The sequence below is a fragment of the Passer domesticus genome, chromosome 13 (genome assembly GCF_036417665.1).
Source record: "Passer domesticus isolate bPasDom1 chromosome 13, bPasDom1.hap1, whole genome shotgun sequence".
Lineage (NCBI taxonomy): Eukaryota > Metazoa > Chordata > Aves > Passeriformes > Passeridae > Passer > Passer domesticus.
In genome coordinates, this window is record NC_087486.1 from 15,129,247 (window position 1) to 15,156,930 (window position 27,684).

Here is a 27,684-nt window from a genome sequence, read left to right on the forward strand (position 1 = left end):
GGCCGGGACCGGGGCTGGGCCGGGACCGGGGCTGGGCCGGGCCGGGCAGCACCGCTCCCCCATGGCCGCCACCCGGGAGCGTCCCCCTCCCGCGCGGGGACAGCGGCACGGCGAGCAGGCACGGGGTGGGTGAGTGAGGGAGCGAGCGTGTGCCTCGCGGCCGCAGCAGCATCCCCGCCTCGCGGCGAGCGCTGAGGTGAGGAGGGCGGTTCCGCTCCCGGCTCCCGTGCCCGGGGGTGGATGGAGGGATGCCGGGGTTGTGGCACAGCAGTGGCGCGGAGATAGCCGGGCTGTGTTATCCTCGTGCCGGAGGGGTGGGGATGCTCCTGGGGTTGTGTTATCCCCCGTGCTGGAAGGATTGAGGTGCCGCCAAACCGTGTTATCCTCATGCCGGCGGTGTAGAGGTGCTCCTGGATTGTGTTATCCCTGTGCTGGAGGGGTGGGAGTGCCCCGGAATTGTGTTATCCCCATGTTGGAGGGATGTGGGTGTCCCCGGGCTGTGTTATCCCGATATTCCAGGGATGGGGGTGTCCCGGGCTGCGTTATCCCGATATTCCAGGGATGGGGGTGTCCCCGGGCTGTGTTATCCCGCTGCCGGATGGATGAGGGTGTCCCCGGAATTGTGTTATCCCCGTGTTCCAGGGATGGGGGTGTCCCCGGCTGTGTTATCCCCGTGTTCCAGGGATGGGGGTGTCCCGGGCTGTGTTATCCCTGTGTTCCAGGGATGGGGGTGTCCCCGGGCTGTGTTATCCCTGTGTTCCAGGGATGGGGGTGTCCCCAGGCTGTGTTATCCCGATATTCCAGGGATGGGGGTGTCCCCAGGCTGTGTTATCCCGATATTCCAGGGATGGGGGTGTCCCGGGCTGTGTTATCCCCGTGTTCCAGGGATGGGGGTGTCCCCGGGCTGTGTTATCCCGATATTCCAGGGATGGGGGTGTCCCCGGGCTGTGTTATCCCCGTGTTCCAGGGATGGGGGTGTTCCGGGCTGTGTTATCCCCGTGTTCCAGGGATGGGGGTGTTCCGGGCTGTGTTATCCCGATATTCCAGGGATGGGGGTGTCCCGGGCTGTGTTATCCCTGTGTTCCAGGGATGGGGGTGTCCCCGGGCTGTGTTATCCCCGTGTTCCAGGGATGGGGGTGTCCCGGGCTGTGTTATCCCGATATTCCAGGGATGGGGGTGTCCCGGGCTGTGTTATCCCGATATTCCAGGGATGGGGGTGTCCCGGGCTGTGTCCCCCACTCTCTGCAGGGTAGGGGTGCCCTCCCTGCTGTCCGCTGCGTTGTTCGCTGTGCCAGGGGCGATGCAGGTGCCCTCGGGCTGTGTTATCCCCGCGGCGGAGAGAAGGGGGTGCTCCCGGGGCTGTGCTGTCCTCGGAGGGATGGGGGTGTCCCCGGGCTATGCTATCCCTGCGTTCCAGGGATGGGGGTGTCCCCGGGCTGTGCTGTCCCTGTTCTAGAGAGAGGAGGGTGCTCCGGGGGCTGTGTTGTCCCACGTGCCGAAACAATGGGGTGCCCCCAGGCTGTGTTATCCTTACACCCTGTACCGAAGGGAAAGAGGTGCCCCGGAGCTGTGATACCCCCGGGCAGGAGGGGTGGGGTGCCCCCCGAGCTGTGTTACCCCCGGGCAGAGGGGATGAGGTGGTCCTGCATCCCAAGTCCTCCCTGCAGAGCCAGGTGGAAAGTGCCGTCCAGGGACCCATCCCTAAAGTGACATTTTTAGTGCAAGTCACTTGCAAAGAGTATTTCTTTATGGAAAAGTAGAAATGGAAATAAAATATTTCAGCTGATGTGAACGATGCTGATTCCAGTTAACCATAAAAAAATTTAAAAAAGGGAAATGGTGAGTTTTTAGAGTGTACCATGCAGGAGGGATGGGGTGCTCAGCCTGGGCAGGAGGGATGGGGGTGCCCCCCGAGCTGGGTTACCCCCGGGCAGGAGGGATGGGGGTGTTCCTGGGGTTGTGTTACCCTGGGCAGGAGGGATGGGGTGCTCCTCGGGCCATGCCATCCCCTGGATCAGCAGCAGGGTGCAGGACAGGCTGCTCAAGGCGCTGCACACCCACCTCTCTGCGAGCCCCGCAGTGCCTGAGGCTGGAGGGATCACCCCTGGGAACACCATCCTCTTACAAGTGCTGCTGGGAGAAGTGACAGGATCTGAGCTGGAAGGCGGCTGCTGTTCCCTGAGAGCCTCCAGGATGGAGCACTGCAGGATTAAGTTTGTGCTCAAGTGGTCTCACGCTATCTCAAAGCTGCAATTCTTCTCAGGCAGTTCAGGGAAGGACTTGGTGCAGGGGTTTTGAAGGATTTGAAGCTTGACAGAGAGTTTGCTGCAAGGATTTTTCAGGTTCCTGGCCAGCTGCTTCCTTGTCCAGTGTGTCTCCAGCTTTCTTCTGTGTGAGGGAGCAGGCTCAGCTGTCAGAAGCACCCCTTCAGCCAGGGGTGTGTAAAAGATGAGCCAGAGGAGCAGCTTCTCTGGCTTGCCCATTCCTGTGTTCAGTGTGTGTTTGCTGTAGCTCCCTGGTGCAGAGGCAAGGCTGAGAAGCAGAAACAGAAAGCTGTGATGTGGACAACCCCACTGAAGCTGCCTTGCAGGTCCCTTGGTCTGAGGGACAGCAGTGGCCCTGGGAAGGTGTCAGGCCTTTCTAGGCAGTAAAATGAGCAGTGTCTTGGCAGATTTGCGGGCATGGGCTGCTGTGTCTGTGGGATGGGAAGCCCTTGGTGTGAGGAGCAGCCTTCTGGTGCTATGAATGAGGTGTCCACAGCCTCCAGCCCACTGTCACACCCTGTGGGGATTGATCAGAGTGGAGCTCATCTGCTGCCACCTTTGCAGATATACTTGGGGGAGATAGAGGGCAGGCTGGGAATTAGAATGTTTGATAAATGAGGTTGCTTTTCTGAAACATCTTTTTTAATTAAAGGAAAATGTTGGTTGCATCAGAATTAAGTTCTTCTCTGTGGGTTTGAGGTGATTCCTCAGTTGAAATGCCTTTGCATGGGATGAAAGACAATCTGAGTTAAAAATCATTGTCCCAGAGTGAGCACTTTTGGTTCTTTCTTCCTGGCAGCAGTTGGCAGCAGTGTGGCAGGAAAATGCTTAGTGATTAAGTGTGAGGGAGGTGGTGCTTCTGGTTGTTTCCTGGGCTGCTGAGGTGGTGAGTGGCTGTGAACAGCCAGGCTGTGCCCCTGCAGAGAGCTCAGAGCCAGCTGTGCCTGCACCCTGCTGCTGGCAAACTGAACTTCACTGCTGGGAGCCCAAAGGCATCAACCCTCACCCCAAACCGGACCCAGGCAGCCCTGGCTGGAGGTTGTGCTCTCTCCTGTGTTTGTCCCTGTGTTTTCTGTCACCCCTGGGCTTCATCCAGCACCAGCACTCCCTGTCCCTCCCTGCTCCTCCTGGGGAAGGACTGTGACCTCTGCTCCAGCACAGGGCAAGGCAGACCATCCTCCTGCTTCACTGCTGCCTGAACCTGCCCTGCCTGATCCCTCCCTCTACCCCCAAAGCCTCTTCCTCTCTGAAAGCCACTGTAGCAGCCCTAGCAAAGCCCAGAGGAGCCTTTCTTCACCTCTCAGCTCTGTTCCAGGCTGGTGTGCAGACTCCCCCAGCTCCGAGTGGGGGGCTGAGCTCCTCAACTCTGTGCAGGGCAAGCAAAGATCATTGTGGGGGACAGCTTTAAAGGGATCTGACATGGGGATACTGGCACAATGATCTCTCTGGCTTTTCTCAGGGTGGGCTCAGCCATCGGGTTAGTCCAGAAACACTCACCTCAGCTGAGGGGATGCTGTGGGTCACTCCTCACCTCTAGGCTGCCTCACACTGCTTTTGGCAAGTCTGAGTTTGTCACACCTGGCAGGGAGATCTTCCTCTGGAGGGGAGAGGCTTAAAGCTTTCTGGAAAGGGACCTGGAGGCTTTCCTACTGCCTCCTTTGAGAGCAGGAACAAGGAGCAGGGCTTTGAATGGTGTCCTGAGACCTGATGCTCTGAGTTTCCGTTCCAGCACAGGGTCCTAAGCCAAGAAAACTGCCTGTCCTGCCAAGGCTGGGTAGGAAACTGGCCCAGGAGCAGCAGCGTGGTGTTAACTCCTCTCTGCAAGGAGCACTGAGGCTCCTTTGATGAGCCCCCTACCTGCAGCAGGCACTTTCTTGTTCCCTTCCAAAACACCCGTCCTGCCTGGCCCAGCTGCAGCCTGATGCTGTGGAGCTTGTGAAGGTGCTAACACGAGCTCAGTGATGAATTTAATCACTCGTTAACCATGTTCTTTCTGAGCTGTGCTCTGCTAAGGAGCTGTCAGCCTGGCTGGGGGAGGCACTGGGGCCAAGGAGTCCAGCAGAGGTGGGTGGGCTGGAGCCAGGGAAGGGGTGGCCTTGGGCAGGGAGCATTGAACATGTCTTGGCATGTCTGTGGTCTGGCACATGGGGAATCTCCTTCTGTTTTGGTTTTTGGTGATCATTTCTTGCAAAACCCTGCATTTAGCAAATCAGGTAGAAGGGATCAGCTGTTGGCTTGGGCACACATCCCACAGGCTCCTGTGGGACACCGCTCTGAGCAGGACAGACAGACTGGCTGGCAGCAGCACTGGAAGCCATCTCAGAGACTCTGAGAGCTGCTCTGCTGTGGCTGGGGACTGCACATTCCAGCTGTTTGCCTGAGCACAGCACACCTCTGCACTGGGCCGTCTCCATCAGGTGAGGTGTGCGTGGCCAAGCTGCCTGCTCTGCATTTGCTCCTCCTGCTGCAGTGACCAGATGTCCTACTCTTTAGGGATGTTGTCCTACTTTCAAGTAGGTTATGCTATTTTTGCCTGGCCCTGTCCTTTTTGTGACTTTGCCTTCCTACGTGTCCCGTGCCCGGCTTTCCCCTGGCAGAGGCAGAAGTTGTGCAGGTTGTGGTCCCAAGCAGCACAAGCCATTTCTCTTGGCTGTGTTTCCTTGCACGGCCCCCAGCCTTGCACACAGGGCATGAGCTCAGGCACCCAGGTTCCTTGAAGGTCATCAGATGCTGAAGGTGCTCAGGGGGAAGGGTCTGCGTGCCTGGCACTCATGGGAAGGTGTTTGTTGTTGTTTGTATGTCTTATCTTCAAGCACCAGCACTCCCAGGATCTGGGAGGGAGGTTTGGGCAGAGAAGGAAAGGACTGAGCTCACTCTCAGGTTGAGAGTGAGCTTGGAAATGGGAATGGGGCCTTGTCCTGTAGCTGCAAACAGGCAGGTTTAAATCTGGGTACTGCCAGCTCACAAGCCTTTCTTGGAAAACACCTTGGGCTGCCATTCCCTGCTAGCCCTGATCTCTGCCTCTGCCTCTTCCCAACCCTTTTCTTCACTCACCCTTTGACTTCAGTTTGAAAACTGCAGCTTCTTGTTCAAGCCAGCTATGACGCACTGAGGTCAGCATGTTGGAGGCTCTCAGCCAGCCCAGGTGACTCCAGGTGTGCTGGCATGGCTGGGAGGCTGTGGAAAAGGGCAGGGGAGCTGCAGTGCCCCGTTGGACAGGCTGTGCTGTAGCAGGGCTGGCAGGGAGCACGCAGGGTGGAAGCTGAGGGCTGATGAGCTTTGGACCAGTGCTGCAATTTATTTCTGGCCTGCTTAGCAATCTCAGGCAGGCAGTGTGGGTTAAGGCATCTCCTGTCCTGGATTGACAGTACAGATCCAATTAGCCATGAAAGCCTCTAATTATTTGTCCTGAATTGCTCTGGTGGTAACCAAGGCTCTGCTATCTCCTCCTTTTGTCTGTGTCCCAGCTGGAAATGCCCCAGTGTCCCTGCATCTAGAGCAGCAAGTGTGATGTGCAAGCAGAGTCAGCACAATCTAATCAAGGGAGACAGGCCTGTGAGTTAATGAGGGGATGGACCCGCTTCGTTGGCTTTGGAGAGTTCTCTGAGCCCGGCCTGAGGGACAAAGGGCTGAGGTTTCGTGTGACAAAGATAAGGCTCGCGGGATGAGCTGCTGTGAGAGAGGGGCTGCAGGCCACGGGGAGGGAAGGGGTGGCTTGACAGCAGAGTCCCTTGTGTCTCATAGGAGAGAAACACCTCCCCTATGAGGAAAGGCTGGGACAATTGGGATTGTTCAGCCTGGAAAAGAGAAGGCTCCAGTGTGACCTTGTTGGGGCCTTTCAGAACCTGCAGTGGCTCCAGGAGAGCTGGAGAGGGACTTTGGGCAAGGGGTGGAGTGACAGGACAAAGAGGAATGGCTGCCAACTGACAGAGTAGGTTTAAATTAGATATTGGGAAGGAATTCTTCCCTGTGAGGGTAGTGAGGCCCTGGCACAGGGTGCCCAGAGCAGCTGTGGCTGCCCCATCCCTGGACGTGCTCAAGGCTGGATTGGATGGGGTTTGGAGCAGCCTGGGATAGTGGAAGGTGTCCCTGCCCATGGAATGGGGTAGATGATGACCTTTAAGGTCCCTTCCAACCCAAACCCTTCTGTGATTCCTCGATTCTGGTTCTGCAGCTTGGGAAGCAGTGGCTGCAGGGAGCCACGGGCACGAGGTGGGGTTACCCAGGCAAGGCCTGAGCACTTCCCTTTCCCAGACACTCGTGCTCAGTTACAGCTGTGCATTCTCAGCTGCAAAACTCTTTTAAGGGGAACAAAGCTTTGCAGGCCACTTATTGCATCCTTCTGCTTCTTCTGGCTTCTTGTTTTGCAGAAGAGGGGCCTTGGCTGTCTGTGAGAGAAAATGTGTCATGAACGTTCTCAGTAACCTTAACTCTGACCAGACATGACAGCAAATAGCTCTCAGACAAGACAGGGCAGCCAGCCTTGGCTTGAAAGAAACATTTTGCACAAATAATATTCAGGTCCTGTATGAGGGGCCAGCTGAGTGCTTCCACCATTGTTTCCAGGTCACAGGGTTCCCCAAAAATGGGTTTTACATCATTGTCTTGAGCTGCTGCCTGAAGGCAAGCCATGGCTGTGCTCACCAAGTGCACATTTCCTTCGTGTGTGGATGGATGAGCAGCAGACCTGCCAGCAACATGGCTCTGTCCCTGTGCAGAGAGGAGGGGAGAAGCAGCAAGGATGCCCACCTGGGGGAAGCTGGGAGCTGTTCCCAGGCTGATCCTGGTGCAAAACAGGCTGCTGAGCATCAAATGTGCCTCTCTGACCTCCCTCCAAGGGACCTTCAGACAGGACCTGTCCCTACCAGGGCCGGAGCTGGCCCTAGGAGTCAGCTGACACATCCTTCCAGCCTCTTGGTGTCCTTCCCATGCAGCCCAGAGCCTGCCAGGTTCAAGTCAGAGTTTCCTCCATACAAATGGGGACAAGGGGGCCGGGCTGTGAACGTACAAAAACTGTTTCTTTCCTGCCCACTTGGAAAGGGGAGCTATGGAATTTTAAGCAGCACAGACAAAACTCTGCTGAAGAGGCCTTTGCTGTGCTTGCCTGTTGAAATCTCTGATCACAGTGGAAAGGGGTCCAGGGACATGCCAAGCATGCCCTTATTAATGGCTCTGTTGTTGTCTGCTCCTGTTTGTTGGTCTTTGCTCTGGGAGACTGCTTGCCAAAGCGGCAACTATTTTCCCTGGAGCAGCTTCCACGGGAGCTGTCCCGTGGTGGGGGCTGTCCCTCTGTGTGGACAGGCTGCTCTGATGCCTTGTGAAGGCTGACCTAGAACAGAGACTAGACAGAGCTAAAGAATAAAGTTGGGATTTATTAAGAGGCCTCAGTGGATCCACCTTGGGCAGCACAACCCAAATGGCCACAAAAAAATGGACAACCTGTCACAGGGTCTCTCACTTTTGTCAGTTCTGGTCCATTTGCATATTGGAGTTAATTGTCCAATTACAGCTTTAGCCCATGCAGTCCCATCCTTCTTGTTTTCTCTCTTCAGCCCACGTTGTTTGTGCTCTTGGGCCTGAGATCTGGATCATTTTTCTTTGGGCCTCAGCTAGAGAAGGAATTGTTTTGTCTCCCTACTCTGTGGAGAGAGCTCACCATCCCCTAATATGAAACCCAGACCCACACATTAAAGCAGAACAGAATCTGAAAAATATAAAAGGTAAACCTGAGGCATCAGCTCAATGCTCAATGCCAGCTCTCAGAGCCAGAGTGTTCTGGGAATCTCCTTTATGGCCACAAAACCTGAACATGCAGGTGGAGAAGGGACAGGTGAGAAGAGACAGAAGATCTTTGTTCCATCTGTGACTTTTCCCTTCTGGATTTTAAGGGTGTTCAGCCTCTCAGCTCAGGACTCCAAGTAGTGGCACCAACGTCTCCCACCTTGGTCTCTGCTCTCTCCAGCAGCACCAGTTTGGCTGGGCTGGGGGCACAGTGACAGCCTGACTGGTGCTTTTCATGCATCACTTGGACCATCCAGCAAAGCAGCTGTGCAGCTGCTCTGCCCTGCACATCTCCTGTTTCCCACCCCAAACTCACCGCATCAAGCCCTCTTACCTGTGTTTTTCTCCTTGAACCACTTAGTTCTAAACTAGAGCAATTATCTTCCTTCAGAAAGGAGCTTACCGCTCCAATCTAGGGCAGTGACAGCCCAGCAGCCTGCACAGCTCTCCCTGGGAGCACGGCTGATCCCAGCACGGGTGCTCCAGGGGCTGCAGCCCCTCTGCTCTGCAGCCAGGCTGGGAGAGCTGGGGCTGCTCACCTGGAGAAGGGAAACTCCAGGCAGAGCTCAGAGTCCCTGCCAGGGCCTAAAGGGGCTCCAGGAGAGCTGGAGAGGGACTTAAGGGCAAGGGATGGAGTGACAGGACAAGGGGGAATGGCTTCCCACTGGCAGAGATCAGGGTTAGATGGGATATTGGGAAGAAATTCTTCCCTGTGAGGGTGGGCAGGCCCTGGCACAGGGTGCCCAGAGAAGCTGTGGCTGCCCCTGGATCCCTGGAAGTGTCCCAGGCCAAGCTGGACAGGGCTTGGAGTACCCTGGATAGTGGAAGGTGTCCCTGCCCATGGCAGGGGTTGGACTAGCTGATCTTTAAGGTCCTCTCCAACATAAACCCTTCTGTAAGTCTGTGATTCCTGTCTGTGACTCAGGATGGTGGTTGGACCATTGGTTTGGGGTCTGAGGCATTATTGGGGCTGAGCAGTTTGAGCCCTTGGTCCCAGTCTTTTCTCTGTAACCTCTCTTGTGCCACAGGGATGCAGGCGTGGCTCCTTGGGAGCAAGGCCAGGATGTTCTGCCGGGGTTCTCAGCCCTCCCTCCATGGCCAAGGCCTGAGGGATCTCTGGATGGGGAAATCTCTTCCTGAGTCTGTGTGATAAGAAAATACAGACCTTCAGACTTTTACCTACACATCTATCAACAAGTGACACATCTGCAGGGGGCTGGCAGGAACTTTCAGAGGCAGCCTAGTCCATATTCATGCCTGAAGATGGGACCAGTCCTTTTGTAGGCAACTGCCAGCAGAGGCTTCTCCAGCCTGCTCCTAAAATGCCTGCCCGTGACCCTGTCTGTCTGACAGGATGGAGTATTGGCTGTGATTCAGAATGTGTAATTGCTTCTGGGTTTAAATGCTCAAAAAATGAGGGAGCCTTTGCAGAAGCTTGTTGCAGTGAAGGGTCCAGTGATGGAGCAGTTTCTGCCAGGCTCAGCTGCCACGCTCTCCATGCTAGGGAGGGTTTACATCCTCACATGTGTACATCACCTAATCTCCTCTGTCTTGGGATCCCTCTGCTGTCTCACAAGTCTACACCCAGCTATTGTTTAATTAAAAAATAAGCAGACAGGTATTCACTGAGAAAATTAAGCTATTTTGTTCTTTATGTGTCCTTGATGCTCTCCTGGCATCTTATCTGGGGACAACAGCTCTAAGCTTTGAATTTGCATTTATTTTTGTCTTGCCAAGCTGGCTGTTTTAATAGGGAACAAACCATGGAGCAGTGAATGTGCCATGCCATGCAGACTGGCCCTGGTGTCACTGAGGAATGGTGCCTTGTCTCCCCTTTGCCCTGCCCCACAGCTGTGAGGTTCAGGGGATGTGGCTGCAGCTCATGTTCACTTCCATGTCGTGGCTGACTGTTGAGGGCATTTGGCTTCTTCAACCTTGAGCAGAAGAGGCTGAGGGGAGACCCCAAGGCAGTCTGCAGTTTCCTCATGAGGGGAAGCACAGGGGCAGCACCAAGGACAGTGACAGAACCCAAGGGAACGGCTGGAGCTGCACTGGGAGGGTCAGGTTGGATATCAGGAAAAGGTTCTTCCCCCAGAGGAGATCAGGCACTGCCCAGGCTCCCCAGGGAATGGTCACAGCCCCAGGGCTGCCAGAGCTCCAGGAGTATTTGGACAACACTCCCAGGCACAGGGGGGATTGTTGGGGTGTCTGTGCAGAGCCAGGAGCTGGACTGGATGATCCCTGTGGGTCCCTTCCAATTCAGCATATTCTGTGATTCCATGACACAGCTTTGTGTAGCTGTGCTAGGCCAGCCTGGACACCAAACATAGCCCATGTTGTGCTGTGAGATATGGTCAGGAGGGTCAGGAGAGCCACAGAAAGACCTGTGCAGGGCACCCAAGGTCATGTGGAAAGGCAACATGAGCTACTGATGATTTCCAGGGCAGGAGAAAAGAGCCAACTGACCAGAAGCTAAAGGGTGGGAGTGAACCCTTTGTAGCAGAGGGTGTGTGTCCACGGACACAGAGCACATGACTTGTCCTTTGGCTGGGCTTTGTGTCCTTTCAGTGAAACCGTAGCTACAGCTCACACCCTAGAAGCTGGGGATCTACAGATGTGAGCTCTCAGTACATTTGTCAGGGCTTGACAAACCCAGAGATGCCCAGGAGGGGAGCAGACTGGAGCTGTCTCCATATTCCCTGAGTCAGCAGAGCTTCTCCATCTGGTGGCTTTAGGTAAGAAGAATAGAAAAGTCAGGAAGAATAAAGTTAAAAGGCTGATTTTCAAAGGTTGGAGGAGTTGAATCTCCTCGATTAAGGTGCTATAAAACACTGTGATCATCAAGCCCACCCTAAGTGTTTGTCTTGAGCCCAGCCCAGGATCTCTTCTGAGTGAGAATCTGAGGCTGCTGGGTGCATGAAGCCCAAGCTTCTCAGTGGATCCGCTGGGGCAGAGTTTAGAGATGGTCCAGGTGAAGAAGCGTTTCCTCCAGGGACAGACAAACCAGAACAGGACTTGTTTCCTTTGAACTTTTGCTGCAAGAGTGCCAAGCTTTTACCCCAGAGCACAGATCCCCCAAACACCCTCAGGGTCCAAGCCCCAGCTTTGTACCCTGAATTACCCCATCCCTCCAGAGCAAATGCAGTGGAGCAGATCCAGCCATGGCTCTGCTAATGTCTGGAGGCACATCAGTGTCACTTTTCCTTGGCTTCTCCCACCTGTAGCACCTCTGACCAGGGCAGTGCTCATGGCTTGAGCTCCACTGCTCTCTTACCAAAGCACTGAGCAGTTTTCATACTGGAAATTGGGATGTGCAGAGATGAAGTGAGTGGATGAAGGAAGTCAGAGCTGTGGGGAGGGAGAGAAAAAGAACCCAGGAAAGCTGTTAATCTGCCATTTTAATTTGCTGCATTGTAGCCTGAGAACTTCATCGTTGCTGAGCTACCACCCAGGTGCTCATCCAGTGGGAGCTGCTGGAGATTTGCAAGTAGAAGAGCTTTAAACAAGAGACAACGTGGATTAAGCCTGACACCCCATCAGATCCGCCTTCTCTGGGTCCCTGATCTTCCAAGAGGCACCTTTCCCACTTTGCATATAATGTGAACTATTGTATAAATATTTAGTCGTTCTGTTGGGAACATTAATTATAAATGGAGATGCAGCTTTTGAAAGCTGCCTGTAGGTCTGGGCACCCAATTTCCATTAATTTTAATGAGAACCAGACATCCAAATCCCATTCGGTGGCTTTGAGCATCTCAGGCAGGAAGCTCCATGTGACACCCCCCTCCTCCATTCTCCCCACTCTGCAACGTAAGAGTGAGATTTGCAAATACCTCACAAATCCTGCAGATGCCTGACTTGCCCTTGTGCCATGCCATTGTTGTCTGCTGAGGACGGTTGGGTGGCAGCTTCAGAAGTATTTCTAATAAGTTCATTTAATCCATCCTGTTAGTTCTTTTTCTTTGCACCCCCCCTCAGCACTTTGAAACAGCAATGTCTGAATGAGCCCCCAGCCTGTGTGGTTTTTTGATAGAGAAGCTTTGATGCTTGCAAATGACAGCTGTGCAGAGCAGGTCTGAAATGAATGATTGAATTATCTGACTGATTAAAAATGTGCTGTGGCTTGGAAGATCTGACAGCAAGTATCCACTTAGGCAGCTCACATGAAAGAGAGCACACATGCACGTAGGGTGTGTGTTTGTGTGTGCATTGAGAAAAACAGTCAGTGAGATGGGACAGACACAGAGCAGCAGCTTCTTAAGCTCAGCATCCTTTCCAGAGCTCCAAATCTGCTGTGAGATGCTCAGCAAAGCTAAAACTCAGCATGGTTGTGGAGATAATGATTATTTAGACCGACGTCAGCAGTGGTTTAGGAAATGGAAATTGAGCTAAAAAGTAGTGCAGGCTGGGGAACTACTTAACTGCATCTCAGTCCCTCCCAGCCTGTGGCTGAGGAGGGATAAACTCTGGAAACCTCTGGAAAGAGGTTCCATCCTCTGTGCTGCAGACACATGCCATAGTGAGGAGCAGCCCCAGGGGTACCAGCTCCATGGGAACCTATCCTGTGATCCAGAGGCTGGAAAAACTCTAGCCCTGGTGAGATTAGCTATAAATGGCTGGAAGGATGGAGAAAGCAAGCTTGGTAATGGCTGTGCCCTTGATGCCATCAGTGATGGCAACAGCAGATGTGCTCATGCAGCCTTTCCAGACCTACCTCAGCTTCCTTCCCAGTCCCATGTAGTAAACTCTCACTTGGTGGTGCCTCAGAGAAATTCAGCTCAGCTAGAACAGAAGAAAAATATCTGGAAGTGAAATGAATGAAAAAAAAAATTAAGTGTTTTTTTGCAAATGAAATATATTTTGTTGGCTCAACAAGTTCACAGGCTCCTGCTGGAGTTCCATACAGGGAAAAAGAAATCATGTCACAAAAGTGGCAGTTGTAGTTCTTCATTGTGAATGGTCTTCTGATAGTTTGCTGAAATTGATTTTTTCCTAAATTGTCAAACTGTTTTTCGTCTCCCTACTTACAGAAGATCACTATCTCACCCTGACCCCCAGCTCAAAGGAGGTGAAACACTGGGCTACAACTAATTGCTTTATCTGAAATAGTTTTGGTTTGTTCTTTCAGCCCAGCCACTGAATAATTTGCTCTTTGCCCCTTCCAGTGCCATTAGTGCTGTTGGGTGTCTGTAACAGCTTCAGCCTCACCCTTCGTGCTCCTGTCCCAGTTCCAGTGGTCATTTCCACAAGACTAAATGCTGCAATAGTCCTAAGGGCACACAGAGCTAATGCAGCTCACTGGCATCTGTGTCATCTCTCCATCAACATCCCAAAATGTCCCTCTTATTGAACCCATTCTGGCAACTCAGGAACACTCAGAGCAAAGGAGGTGTTGGGATTCTGCTTATGTAAAAGCTCATCACTGCTAATTGTCCCCCTGCAGCCCAGGTGTGGGAGCCCCAGGGCCCCTGTGTTTCTGTCCCACATTTCTCCCAGCCAGGACCTGACTGCTGAGCTTAAATGGAACATCAGATCATTTGAATTCCCTTTTCCATCATCTGAAAATGTCAGTTTATCAACAATTTTTTTAAATTTTATTTTATAGACAATAGAGAAGTTGTTGACACTCCATCCCTGGAAGTGTTCAAGGCCAGGTTGGACAGGGCTCTGAGCAGTCTGGTCTAGTGGAACGTGTCCCTGCCCATGGCAGGGAGTGGAACAAGAAAAGCTTTAAGATACCTACCAACCCAAACCATCCTGTGTTTCTATGAATATAATTGAAATCAGGTTTATAACTTCAAAAATTGTTTCTAATCCCCCTTTCCCTATCCCAAGTCTTTCAAAACCCAGAGCCTCTAGGCTGGACTCAGGCAATGAGCCTTAAAGGTGAGGGCAGCTGGGCCAGCACCTCCAGTCAGACCCAGTGCTCCCCAGTAGCTTGGCCTGAGTTTTCTGCTGCGCTTGCTCACTGAACCTAATCCTGCAGGCTGAGCAGTCCTTGGCCTGGGGATCCAGGGCCTCTGTTCCCACAGCTGAAGCATCCTCTTTTTCTCTGTCTTTGGTGGTCTCAGGTAACAGCAAACTTTCCTTCCTTTGCTCTCTGCCCCTTCACATCTGTGCTCTAGAACCTGCTCACAGCCAGCAAAATTGGTCCTCACACCCTCTAAAATCCTTCTCCAGCTCTCTTGGAGATGCTTCAGGGGCTGGAAGGCCACAATGAGGTCACCCCCAAACCTCTTCTCCAGGCTGAACAAACCCAACCCTCTCAGCCTTTCCTCATAGCAGAGCTGCTCCATCCCCTTGATCATCTTGGTGCCTCCTTTGGGCTTGCTCCAACAGCTCCACATCCCTCCTGTGCTGGGACCCCGGAGCTGGAGGCAGAACATGTCCCAGAATTCCACCAAGGGCTGCTCTTCCACTGGGGCTGGGGCGGATCAGCAGATGGATCCCTGCAGACTGCCGGATCGAACCGGGGGATGGACAAATAGCTTCCCCAAACAGCTTCATAACAAAGTGAAAGAAAATCCATGCTCCCAGAACAGCTTTGCAGCCTCAGGGATAGATGCTGAAGGACTCGTGCTGCTGCCAATACGCAGCCCCACGGTTTCTAAAAATGACAGATGATAATTTTCTGTTACTGAAAGTATTGCAGTGAATTTGGTGTGATTCTGGATCAGGCCTCAGTTGGACAGATAAAGGTGAATTGATTACTGAACTCAGAATTAATGGTTGCTTAAATGCCCTAATTGCATTTGTACTGAGCAGAATGTGATCCTAAATTGATAATACGTATGCAAGGCACTTGAAAGTGGTCAATTTTCCTAAGTTGGGAACAATTACAAACAAAAACGATTGGAGGAAAAAATGAGAAAAAATAATGTGTGTTCTAAATGAGGGTTGCTTAAGAAAACTTTGATAGGTGCTGTCTCCTCCACAGCATGCACACAGTTCTGCAGCCATTGAAGATATTCTTAGCTAAGAATCTATCATTGTTAAGGAAGATAAAATCAGAAATAATAACAGTAATAAAAACCCAAACAGGAAAAGAAGGGATTTGGTAACAAAAGCAATGAATTAACTGTTACATAATGCAGAGACCTGGAAGGCTAATCTGGAAGAGCAGTCAATGAAAATGATGTTTGGTGGCATTAAGGACTATTAGGGAGTGTGCATGTGTGTGTGTTTATATGCATGTATGTCCGAAAGAAAAAAAAATGCTGCATGTTGGTTTTAGATGAAACTGGCAAAGACTCTGCTCTGATACTAGAAAAAGAAAAGTGTCCAGTCAAAGATTCATAGCTCTAGAGAAAAGCAGCCTGATGGGTCCATATCCTACTGAGGGGATGCAAAGATGCTCCAGCAGTAAGCAGGCAGCACATTAAATGGCACCTGGTAAATTGAAATGTTTGTACATGTCTAGGACTAGGAAAACTACCTTGAATGGTTTCATGTATGTCAGTACCTGGGTGCTGGGGAAGGCTGTGCCCAGAGAAGCTGTGGCTGCCCCATCCCTGGAAGTGCCCAAGGCCAGCTTGGACTCAGAGCAGCCTGGGTTACTGGAAGCTGTCCCATGGCAGGGAGTGGAACGGGATGGGCTTTGAGGTCCTTTGCAACCCAGTCCATCCTATGATTCTATGAAGTTAGGCCAAGTAAATAGGATGACATTTGTTTAGGTGAGATGATGGATGGCAGAGAGGGGCAGACTCCTAGCACTGGGGTACAATAAAGATGGAAGAGATGCTGCAGACCCCTTGTAGTCAGAAGACCCTGTGGGACCTCCAAGGACCTGCTCACTTTCATCACTTGCTGAGGATACAGTTTTCATACACTAAGTGTTACTGAAATTAGGACAAGTCAGATGCTCTGAGTGGTCAGGTCTGCCTGGGGAGCTGATTTTGTGTCAGCAGTGGGCTCTCAGGAAGACAAGTGCAAATTCATACACTCAGACATCCTTGTGGGCAGAGGAACGATGGTGTTTTGGAGGACAGTGACTCATTTGAAAGTCCCATGAAGGAAGATGGAGAGTGAGCAGAGTGCTCATCCAGCACCATCAATCTTCCCTTCTGCCAAAACCTGAAATGCCAGGAATGATGACTCTCATATTCCAGGCTGGGATTTCCCAGGCAGAAGTGCCTACACTGGGCAGGGAATCAAAATCCTCCATTGCACATGGAGATTTCTTTAGTGTGAGTGACAGAGGTGACTAATCCCTGCACAGGAGATTAGTGCACAGTGTCCTTGGGACTTCCAGAGGGCTCTGGTGGCTGTGCTGGCCAGGCTCTGACTCCTGGCCCAGCAGCCAGAACGTTATTGAGGAGCTCAGAGGATGAATTGTGGTGGAGCCCTAAATAAGTTTCATTTGAATGTATATCCAGGAGGAGGTTACAAGGGAAGCTGGTCACAGCCTGGGGGGAGTGGAAAAACTCCCAGGGGAACATTCTTGAAGGCACTGGGCTTTTCTGTGTAGGAAGAGCCAGTGGTGACCCCAGACACAGTATTCAGGCGCAGCTCCTGGCACTGGAATTGTTTCACCTGGGGGTTGGTTTGCTGTTGGACAGTTTGTCTCAGGGTGAGGTGTTTGGTGCAGCTCTCTGCCTTGTGCCTACATCTGTGAGAACCCAGCCAGATGCAGCAATTCCAGGTGTGGACTTTCCAACCACACCTCACCTCCAAGGACAGACATCACCCAGGACAGAGAACTGATCTTTAGTGTAAGAGAAATGCAGACAAAGGCCCTCCAGGACTGGCCCTTTTTTCTGCAGAGGGGCTGTTATCGCCCACCCCATCCCCCTGTCCACACCACCTGCATGCAGCAAGGCCCTCACACAGATTTCTCCTAATTAGGGCTTCCAGCAAAGTGGCTTGTACTGAAAATTAGTGAATCCCAGCTGGGAAATCCAAGGGATTTCCTGAGAAAAACAGCTGTGTGAGGACATGGAAGCATGCTCATTCCTGGGTATGAAAAAAGACTAGCAATGGTTTCATATTAAAAACTGAGAAGGCTGAGCAGCACCCAGAAGTGTTCTTGTGTGCCACAGCAAGAGCAGGGCATGGCTGGAAAACTCTTTGTAATGGGGGTTCAGCACTTTAAAAGCAAAGGCATTAAGCTGCATTTAAGGCACTTTTTAAATGGTGAGGGAAGTCAATAAAGCCTGTGGGGCTGCAGGGTAGGTGGTCCTGTCTTCTCCACTCAGAGCAAAGGGGGAGCAGAGCGTGTGGAGCTGCCAGCCTTGGAGCTCGGGTTTGGTGGATCCCATGGGGCAACAAGTCCATTAACCCTCTCAGGACCACATGCTCCTGTCTTTTCTCCAGGTGTCCCCCTCTGCTTTAGCCTAGCTGAGCATTCCCATGGTCTGGCTGGTGCAGTGTTGGCAGTTTACTTGTGGTGCCTGCAGTTCCCTGCTGCCTGGCAGGCTCACACGGGGGTGCTCTGGCTTGTTTGGGGGCTTGAGGAGTGACTCCCCTGATGCTGGTGTGCAGGGAAGGTGTCCTTGCCTCAGCATGCTGCTTTTTCCTCAGAGAACTTGTGTCACAGGTAGCAAAAAATCCAGACAGTTCAGCAGCACACACAGAATCGCTGTAGTTTAGGAGTTTTCTTAATTGGAAGAAAATATTATGACATATTGGAGGCACCTGACAGAGATGTACCAGGAGAAATTTCTGTACCGTGTTGCTGTTAGGAATGCCCAATCAATGACAGGGACAGGCACACTACCCTGCCAAAGGGAGGAGAGGAGGTTTCTCCCCGAATCCAGCTGTTGATACACTCATTCCCAGGAGCAGAATGATTGATAACACGGTTATTTGGAACCCACTAGTGGATATATTCTTAGAAACTAGAACCTCATTTTCTAATGCTGCAAAATGTCATTTCCTAGGACTGGCTGAGCAGAAATTGGATTTTGTTCCTTGCCTTCAGAACTGAACAGCACAACAGACTGATAAATATTGATTGTGCTTTTATATTTTAATTTTTTTTTTTGTTAAAGCGCCCTAACCTCATAATTTTTTGATTACAAATATATTAGAGTTGATCAGAAAGAGCAGCAGGACAGACTTTTATGATGGTGTTAATCAAATCTCTTTAATGAAGGGACCCTGTGGGAGATTAAAAGCCCCACACCTGGATTTGCCCAGCTGACTGTGGCCACAAGGTCCATTTTCGTGTCTCTCCAGCACAGTAACCTTCACTCACACTTGCATTTGTTGGAAAAGTCCTGAGTGTAGCTGCAGGGTGGCTCATTACATGGTCCATTACCAATCCTCTCCCTGGCAAACAACCCTGTGTGCTGTGCTGGGGCTGTCCCTGCTGGAAGGATCTCTGGCCGTGTTCTGCTGAGCTGCTCCAGGACATTATTTCACCTGATGGCTGTGCTGCAATGTTGGGATGTACGGCTGTACGTTGTAATGGTATTTTTAATTTGGGGTGTTGGGGATTTGTCTGCTCATTCAGCAATGTGTGGAAGAAGTTTTCCAAGAGACAGAGGTCTAGGGAGAGGTTTTCTCCTTGGAATCAGGAAGGGAATCTGGGGAAGACACCAAACCCTTCTTCCTCACCCAGAGGTTTGATGGGGCTTGGAGCACCCTGGTCTAGTGCCCTGCCCATGGCCTGGGCTGGAACAAGATGGTTTTTCAGGTGCCCTCCAACCCTTCTGTGATCCTGTGAGCCCACATCCCTGCGCAGCAGTCAGGGTGCACATCCTGGCTGCTGTGTGCCATGGTGATGCCAGTACAGAGGTGTGCCAGCTCTGGGGAAGGATCCTTGTAGCTGGCCCGGGCTAAGGACCACTGGCTTGTGCTCCAGTGGGGCAACTTGACCCAGAGAGCACCCACCACCCCTCACCTGTGCACCCACAGGAACCCCCATTGTGTTACAGCCACCAGGAGGCCAAGGGACAGTGTTTGCCCTAAACCACTGCTCTGTTAGTCTGGTAAAAGGGCCCTAAAGCAGGAAAAGCCTTGTGTCCCTGTGCCTCTCCACCCCACACTGCATCCCCAGTCCCCTTGGTGAGCCAGGTTCCTGGGTAAGCCTGTGGACAAAGCCACTGCCTGTGCATGCAAGAGCTGTCAGGATGGAGATGTGTCAGTGGGGGTGAGCAGCACCAGCTCCAGCCCACGGTGCTGGGGGAGGCTCTGGAGGCAGCTTGGCAGGTGCACGGGCAGCACTGGGATGGGATGGGATGGGAAGGGATGGGATGGGATGGGATGGGATGGGATGGGATGGGATGGGATGGGATGGGATGGGATGGGATGGGATGGGATGGGATGGATGGGATGGAGCTGCAGCAGGTGGGAGTGTCCGGAGGCATGGAGCAACCCAACCTGCCGTGCTGGGGTCTGCACCAAGGTGGGTCCTCAGGCATTTCCAGTGCTGCACGTCTGTGTTTGGAAGCGCATTGGTTGTTGAAGTCACTGGGAGCATTTGGCAGGATTTCAACCCCAAACTTCAAGCCAGTGTCAGTTCGCAGGGTGCCGATTTGCTGGCAGGAAGCAGAGCAATCCCTCAGTGCTCTGCAGGTGCCCGTGGGGGGACAAGCCCAGCGCTCCGGGGACATCCCTGGCAGCTCCTGCAGCCAGCGGCGGGTCTGCTCCTGCCAGGGGCTCTGCCGGGGGCTTCGCCAGCCAGAGCTTCATTCCATCCTTTCCCGGTCCATTCACCATGCCTCCTGCCTCCTCCCCCTCTCCCCGTCCCTCCCACCCTGCCTGCTGGATCCCCAGCAGTCTCTTGACACCTTGGGGGAAGGCTGGGAGGTGTAACCATCGCCAGCGAGCGAGGGAGAGCAGGAGAGAAGGGAGAAGGAAGCCAATAACAGGGAGGTCTAGGAAGGTGGTGGAGGGGGAGGGACGGGGCCACTCCTCCATCGGTGGGACTGCAGATTATTTTGCATGGATTGTTGAAGAGAAAAGGGAGCTGCATTTGTGAAGGGACCAAAAAATAAACAGCTCATTGCTCGGGTAAGTGCCAATGCAAGCTCCCCGGCTCTCATTGTCATGCTGTACATCGATCCCCCCTCCTATTTTGCTTAGTTATACTGGGTTTGGTTCTTATTAGGATTATTTGATGCATCAGCTGTATGCTTCAGGGGCTGGAGACTGCCTGGTACGTGTGTGTGTGTGTGTGTGTGTGTGTGTGTGTGTGTGTGTGTGTGTGCGTGGGAAGATGCCCATTCTCTGGATAGACATTGACACATTTTTCCAGCTCTCAGTGTGGTGTCTCATTCGCAGTGTTACCCCAAAGCGTGCCGTACACACACACACAAATGGTGTTTGCTGCCCCTGCCTTTAAAATCCACTCACACACGCAATTATTGAAGCTGAAAATTAAAGAGGGGCTCTTAAATCACAGTCCTCAGTGGTAGGGGGCTACCTCTCTTTATCCTGAGCCCGACACGTTCAGTATTATGTTTTATAGCAAAGCTACATTTAAAGATCAATTCGGCAGTGGTTATTGCATCCAAATTACATGGTTGTCATGGAGATGGTACAGAGAAGCTGAAGTGATATGACTGCATCTGGACTGGAGTGGGGCTTTGCTGCCGAGTGAGATCCTGCCTTGCCTCCTGTGTCTTTTTGTCTCTGCTGGGTTACAATTTCTTTTAATCTTGAATGAAGCAGTGCCGTATTAGAGGATTTAGAGGTCGAGCTGCTGGGAAGGGTGTGTGTTACCCCCACTCAGCACTGGGTTATTATCATAATTGTTCTATTAACGTCTGCATCTCCCTGAATTTCTTCCACAAGTCTGGGAAGGAGGAAGGCGTGAGAAGGACAGATAGTTTTCTGAACACAGCTAGGGCTGGGAGTACTTTCTAAAAGGATACCTGCCATGCCCACATCTCCCTGCTGGCTCCCACACCTTGGGGGACAAAAGGGAAAGGATGCTTTGCTTTTAGCCATGTTTATCTTCCATTTTGCTGCCTCAACTTTGAGGATTCAAGGAGCCGGTCACCTGCTCATCACTGTGTCAGGGGAATGGCTTTTTTATTATTATTTTTTATTATTATATTTGTTTGCTTTGCAGCTGGTAATATGGATGTGTTGGCAGTTGGGAAAGAAAATCCATAATTTATAAGAATGAAATTTTCCTGCCTAAGGCTAGCTAGAATACAAAGAGTATATCTGTGGGAAGGGCATGTTATATGTTACAGATGTGTATTTCTCTAGTGGCTGGGAGTAAATCACACTATTGTGCTCATCTTCATTATTTTGGGTCTTAGGCTGGCTTTAGTCAATATTTAATCTAAGCTCATTGTGTGCTCACACAATAAACGTGCAATTTGGAGCCTAACTTTACATCTCTAAAATGCTTTGGGAATGCATGTGGCATTGTCTCCATAAATGCAATTTCACCCTTTTCTGTGAGACCAAGCCTATTGTGGGCATGTAAATATAGTAAAAGGCACTGGTGGAAGCAAGCCCATCAGAATGGCAGTGTTTCTCTAATTGTATCACTAAACATAAGACAGAATTAATTACTAGGATAAACAGAGCTTTGTAGCTCTTGGATCAGGATAATATTTGCATGGAGTTCCAGGCCTGCATTATAGTAGCTGGCATTATGGCTTTAATTCCCCCCATGCCAGTAGATAATGTTTTTAGCCAGGAGTGGAGCATATTATCATTAGATATTTTTGCTTTAAAAATATGTTAAATCCCCATGTCCTTGTCAAATTGTCCATTGCAACTGTTCCGAAGTCTGTGATTCAACTAGGATTTTCCTTAATGTGATTTTTCCCGTACAAGTCCAAGCAAACAATGGATAAAGTCTGAAAGTGGGTGGCTGAGTCCAGAGGGGATGTCAGAGAGATAGCTAATTCACAAAATGGATGGTTCTCATTCTGGGCCTCTTTTCCCCCTAAAAGTTAGGCACAAGTGGAGTTGAAGTGGGTAGTTTTCCCTGGAGATCTCTTTGGGTGTGTGAGGCTAGAAGCCAAGTAGTTCTGCATTAATACTGAGTTCCTGCTGTCTCAGCACCTTAGCACTCTTCAGCCTGCCCTGGGAGGTGGCTGGATTATTCTCTGGGGAAACTGAGGCTTGGCGTGGTTAAATGACTTTGCCAAGGTGACAATGGCAGCGTTGGGCAGGGGCACAGGAGCTCTGCCAGGAAGAACCTCTGTGTGACCACCAGGCCTGTTCAGTGTCCTGCTTGCATGGGGGAGGTGGTGATGGGGAGCAGTAACTCCAGTTCATGGAGACCAGGTGGGTGGGGTGAGCGTGTGTTTGCTGAGGCCACTCATGAGAGCTCCACAGAGGTGGCAAGAGGGACTCAAGCACTTTCAGAGCAGTTTCTGAGGTGCCCAAGACAAGGACTTGCTTTTCTGACCTCAGGCTGTTCTCCTTGCATGGCCCATTACGTGGCTCTTCACATGAAGCCCTCACAGGTGTCTTGGCTTTCTGCTCTCCCCACTGGTGCTCCTCACCTCTCATCTCCCTGCTGAAACACCCTGAATTGTTCTTCTGGACTTCAACCCATAGTCCCATCACTTCTCTGCTCTCCATCCCATCACCCAACAGCTTTATGTCCTCTTCCTCCATGGGTTTTTCCAGCAATGTAGTTCCCTCCATCCAGCAGTGCCACGAGCTTCCGTGCCATGGGTTTGTGTGTTGTGTGCCTGTCCTGAGGCACACAGTGCTGAGTATGCCAGGCCACCATGTCAAAGCAACTCAAGTTAAAAGCCTCCTTTGAAATCCAAAGTTGCCCCATGTGGTGTCCGTGGTTCTGCACAAAGCTGGAGCTGGTTCTTGTTGCCAGAAGGAGATGGAATTCCCTGTTCAATTCCCACACAGGCACCTGTGTGTGGCCCTGCTGACTCGCACAGGTTGGTGCAGTTGCCAGAAGGATGTTCCCTGGGCTGGGAGGGAGCTGTGGCTGCTGCCAGCAAAGTGCTGGCTATGGGCACAGCGATTCCTGCTGAGGGAAAAGCTTCCTTGGAGGTTGAGTGTGAGCAGTCCCTGGAGTGGGTGATCTCCTGGTGAAAGTGGCCACATCCCTTGTGGGTGCTGCTTGCTCTGCTACCTGACAGTCTCTGCTGTGGACACGCCTCTTTGCCAGATTTGCTGGAGGTGAAATCATCCTCCTTGCCCTTTTTGGCTGGAAAATGCCTTTCTCAGGGATGTGCTGGGACAGGATCCATGGGAGGCCCAGTGCATCCAGGCTCTCAGTGGCTGGATGGAGCCATAGGAGTGATTCAGGTGGATTCTGCACAGGAAGCTCATGGTACTTCCCTGTGGGGGTATGGTGTGAGAGGGACTGGGTCAGTTCTGGCTTCTCCCTGTTTCCTGTCACCCTGGGGAGGTGACTGGCAGGCTGGGCTCACAGGGGAGAGGCACCTGTCCAAGCTGGACAGTGAACACCTCTCCCTTCATCCTCACTGCTGTACTTTGTGTTCCAGGAGTGGCTGAGAGGCTTGGGGAGGTCCTTCCCTGCAGTCCATAGCCCTGAGCCTGGGCAGCACCTAGCTCTGCTCAGCTCCCAGGAGGGGACACTGGGGATTCCTCTGGAGCAAACACTGCCCATCTCTGGATCAGGCCGAGGGCTCCCTCACTTGCACCAGGCAGGGCCAGAGGGAGTAAGGAGCTGCAGCAGACATTCTGCAGCTGAGCCCAAACCCCTTCTTGTGCTCTCCATGCTTTTTCTGGGTTCTGAGCCTCAGCCTGGCACTGGGCACACGGTTTGTCACCTACCTCTTCACATTTCCTCCACTCCTTCCTCTGCCTCCTCCTCACCACCTCACGTATTGCCCTTGTGGTTTCTCAGCTTTGTGGTTTTGAAGGGCCTGTGGAAGAGTCAGGGCTGGCAGGTGGCTGAGGCTGTCAGGTTGTTTGAAGGAACTGTCCCACGTCCCCATGTCCCCATGTCCTGGCCAGGAGCTGTGCTCACACTGGGTCCCAAAAGAGGAGACCACACCTGAAGGGGTCTTCCCAGCACCACTCTGAGGGGTGCCATGGGAACTGCTCAGGGGTCACCTCTGTGGTGCCCCCAGCCTTGCCTCATCTTCTGCTGTGTCCTCTTCTTCTCTGAGACATGCTGGACGGCTCCCAGCAAAGGTGGTGCTGGTGGGGTGCCTGACACTGGTGGCTGCTGTGACACACCTCAGCAGGGGCAGGGATGGGGCAATGCTTCCTTCCAAGCAGGATGAGCCCAGGATTCATCCCAGGATCTTCTGCCTTCCTCTACAGCATGGAACGTGGTCTGGTTCCAAGGATAATCTCCCAAAGCCCCAGTCTGGCAAAATCTTTGTTCGCTGGTTTTGTGTCTCCTGCTCTCCAGCTCTGACACCTCCACACTGCAGAGGCCCCCAGTGTGTCTGGGAGCTTTCCATGTGCTGTGATGGTGGCAGGGACGTGCTGGGGACAGGGCTGCTCTGTGACCTTTGGGATGAAGTGCTTGCTGGGCTGGGGGCTCGCAGCTGGATGTGGTGTCTTGTGCGGTCACTGCCCATCCTTGTGTCCCTCCAGGCGATGCAGCTGAGCTCCCCTGTCTCCATGGCCTTGCTGTGGCCCTGCGGTGGAGAACTGAATTCCCCCTCAAAAGACAGAACCTAGGAGAGAAATCCCAGTGATGTCCCCTTTCTGGGGGTTAGAGCATGTGCCTCTGAGTTCTCCTGATCAACATCAAGCAGGAAAACTGACATCAGACCCCAGTGCCTGATACGCTCACGGTTCACCAACCTTACTGAAAAGCCCAGGGAAACTGATGTGAGCTCAGCCTCCTCTCTGGCTTCTCCTCCCCCATGTGCACTTGTCTCTCTATTATTTTCTTGATACGGAAAAACAAATTTGACCCAAATATCTTTTTCTTTTAAATCTTTAAAAAATTGTAGGATAGTAGGGAAATGCTGTGATATCAAACTAAATTGAGGGGTTGCATTTTTTTTGGATTTGCTTACATGCTCCAAAGTCAAGGCAAAAAGCTTCGTTCTTGCAACTTTTTTTTTTCTTTTTAATCCAGCCCTTCAGTGGTTTCAGCACAAGAGCATCACAACCCTAGGTAAGGTCTATCTGACCTATAATTGCAATTGAACAATTTTTCCAAAAAATTTCACACAGTTCTAGGCAAAAGCCTCATAGAGGTGGAGAGGGTGTTCCCTGTGGTACCTTCCAGCCTTCCTCCAGCACCTGATCCAGAGCTGGCTGGTCTGAGGACTTCTCAGGGAAACATCAGGTGCTGCCATATAGAGAGCAGGACCTGCTGACTGCATCCTCCTCCACAGCAGGGCCTGGGCACACTCACAGAGATCTCTGCCCACTCGTGCACGGCCACTTGCTGTTGGCTGGTGCTGGACACAGGAAGAGAAGATGGCCGTGGTCTAGTGGAAAGTGACCCTCCCCATGGCAGGGAATGAGGTGATCTTTAAGGTCCTTTCCAACCAGACCATTTGGGGACCCTGTGGCACCTTCTCCAGGTCACCCCCAGCCTCTCCCCACTGCATGTCCTAAAGCAGCATCTCCTCACTGCACGTCCTGGCAGTTCAAGGAGCATTTGGACAACATTCTCAGGCAGGGGGTGGGATTGCTGAGCTGTCCTGTGCAGGGCCAGGAGCTGGACTAGATGTTGCTTGTGAGTCCCTTCCGACTCAGGGTATGCCATGGCAGACAGACCTGGCAGCCTTGGATGAGTCCTGCCCTCAGTGTGACACGAGGCACCACTCCCAGTGCTGAGCTCACCTTGTGTGGGGCTCTGCTCCTTCCCACATTCTGCATATTTGCTCCTCAGACAGGCACTTCTACCCAGCCTGTGGGAGTGGATGGAGGAGAACTGGGACCCTGGAGTTTTGGCACTTTCCAGGAACAAAAGGCTGTGGATGCAGCCTGCCCAAGCAGGACACAGGCACGGGGGAAACGGAAGGGGTTTGTGGCCAGAAGGAGATACACGATGCAGGGGAATTCTGCTAAATTAAAAATATATATTTGTCTTTACTGGTACAACAGAAGCTAGGGGAGCAGGCAAGAGGAAAGTGAGAAAGCTTTATTTAATTAGATTATAAGGCCCCAAAGGCTTCAGACTCATAAAAAAAATGAATTGATTTTTGTAATTGAGGATGGGGTTTGTGCCAAGTGCTGCCTTAATGAGTATTTAGGTTTTGCCTCCTAAGTTAGCAGCACCAGGCAAGGGCAGCTATTCAAGCCACTCCTCACCAGAGTCCTGAGCTTGGAAACAGGAGCTGCCTGCCTGCAGCTGGGAGTGTTAACCTGCCTTTCCAGGAGAGGACATTGTGCGTCCTTTCAAGGCAGTTTATCCAGGTCTCTTGGTATTCTCTCAACATGAAAGCCCTCCCTCTTCCCCAGAACCCAGGAGGCAGCTTTCTCCACGCATGGGTGTGGAAACTGAGGCAGCAGATAATCATGGGGCTGTTTATCCTCACAGAAGTAGAGAGAATCAATTTGCTGCAGCAGTTGAGGCAGTTTCCTTTGGTGGCTCCTTCCTAGGGGCTGCTGGGAAAGGCGTGTGCCACTGGAGCCCATCCTGTCCCCCTGCCTCTCCTGCAGGTGATCCTTTAAGCACAGCACCTGAGCATGGTGAAAGGGTGTTTGGTGCATGCATGGCTGGGAGCTGCCTCTGCAGGAGCCATGGGACACCAGGGAGGGCATTATCCCTCACCCGAAACCATAAAACTGTCTGGAAAGAGCAAGAGATTTTTATCCCAGACTTTTGGATAGTCCTCCTTCCGCCCTTACAGGCTTTCTCCAGAGTCTTTTCACTTTTCCGTGCAAGAATGGGGAGAGTTCAGTGTGCAGAGGTTCAGGATTTCCTGTGTGCCCCCGCTGTGAGGGCTGGGCTGAGTCCAAGAGGAGGTGATTCCAAAATGCCTGGAGTGTTGATCCAGAGCTGCCTGGGGACCAGGAGCAGAGTGACAAGCCCAGGTGAAAGGCAGGAGGTTTGGATGTGCAGGATCACAGCAAGATCACAGCTTGATAGCAACACCTAAAATGCAGATGTGTTACTATTACTGCCATCAGAGCAGGGGAGCAGAAAAGTGGCCACAAAATTCCAGCAGCACCTGGTAGATGTAGGGAATGGTTCTGTAGCAGAAACCTGTGCTTTATGAGCTGGATATTTCCTGAAAGCAGAGAGCAGGAAATCCACTGTTCTCCAATAACAGCAAACTGCAAGGAGTGCACCTTGTGAGGACACTGTCCCTTTGATTCTGCCCACAGTAACAATCAGAGATTGCCAGTGTCAGGCACACCACTGCAGTTTGCACACTTGTGCCCTGCAGCAAACCTGGCTGCCACTCCTCGTGTGCCACTGTGTCATTGGGTCACTGGCTGCACCAGGCTGAGCAGCACTCATCTCCTGAACTCTTTCATCTTTACAGCACGCTTATTTCTGGCAGGCCCCTCTGGCCTCTCTGTGCTTCAGTAAAGCCTCAGTCCAGCACGTAATTCATCAGTTCCCAAAGTCACTGTCTGATGCCCAAATGTAATGATGTCTAGGGAGCAGGAGAAAAGCCCTGAGAACACCTAAAAAAGTCTGCTAAGAGGCACAATGACCCTACTGCAGGCTGGTGGAGCAGCTCTGCTCTACCCTTGCCACAAAACCTAATTCAGGGCATCTCAGAGGTTGGGGGAGCCTTTTGGTCCCAGAGCAGGTGTGGTTAAACACTGTCCTGGTGCAATTACATCATCCTGATGAGCTTTT

At 52.1% G+C, this 27,684-nt stretch overlaps 1 protein-coding gene across 2 annotated transcripts in view; it reads left to right on the forward strand.

The window, feature by feature from the left end:
- PSD2 (pleckstrin and Sec7 domain containing 2) overlaps positions 1-27,684 on the forward strand; it is a 74,466-nt gene continuing 46,782 nt past the window's right edge. The window contains exon 1 of one of the 2 annotated variants that reach the window (XM_064388288.1): positions 1-196. The gene's annotated coding sequence lies outside the window, so the exon portion shown is untranslated. Of the gene's footprint in view, positions 197-19,800; positions 20,001-27,684 lie in introns of those variants that run through there. The other variant, XM_064388289.1, reaches the window with a different exon arrangement.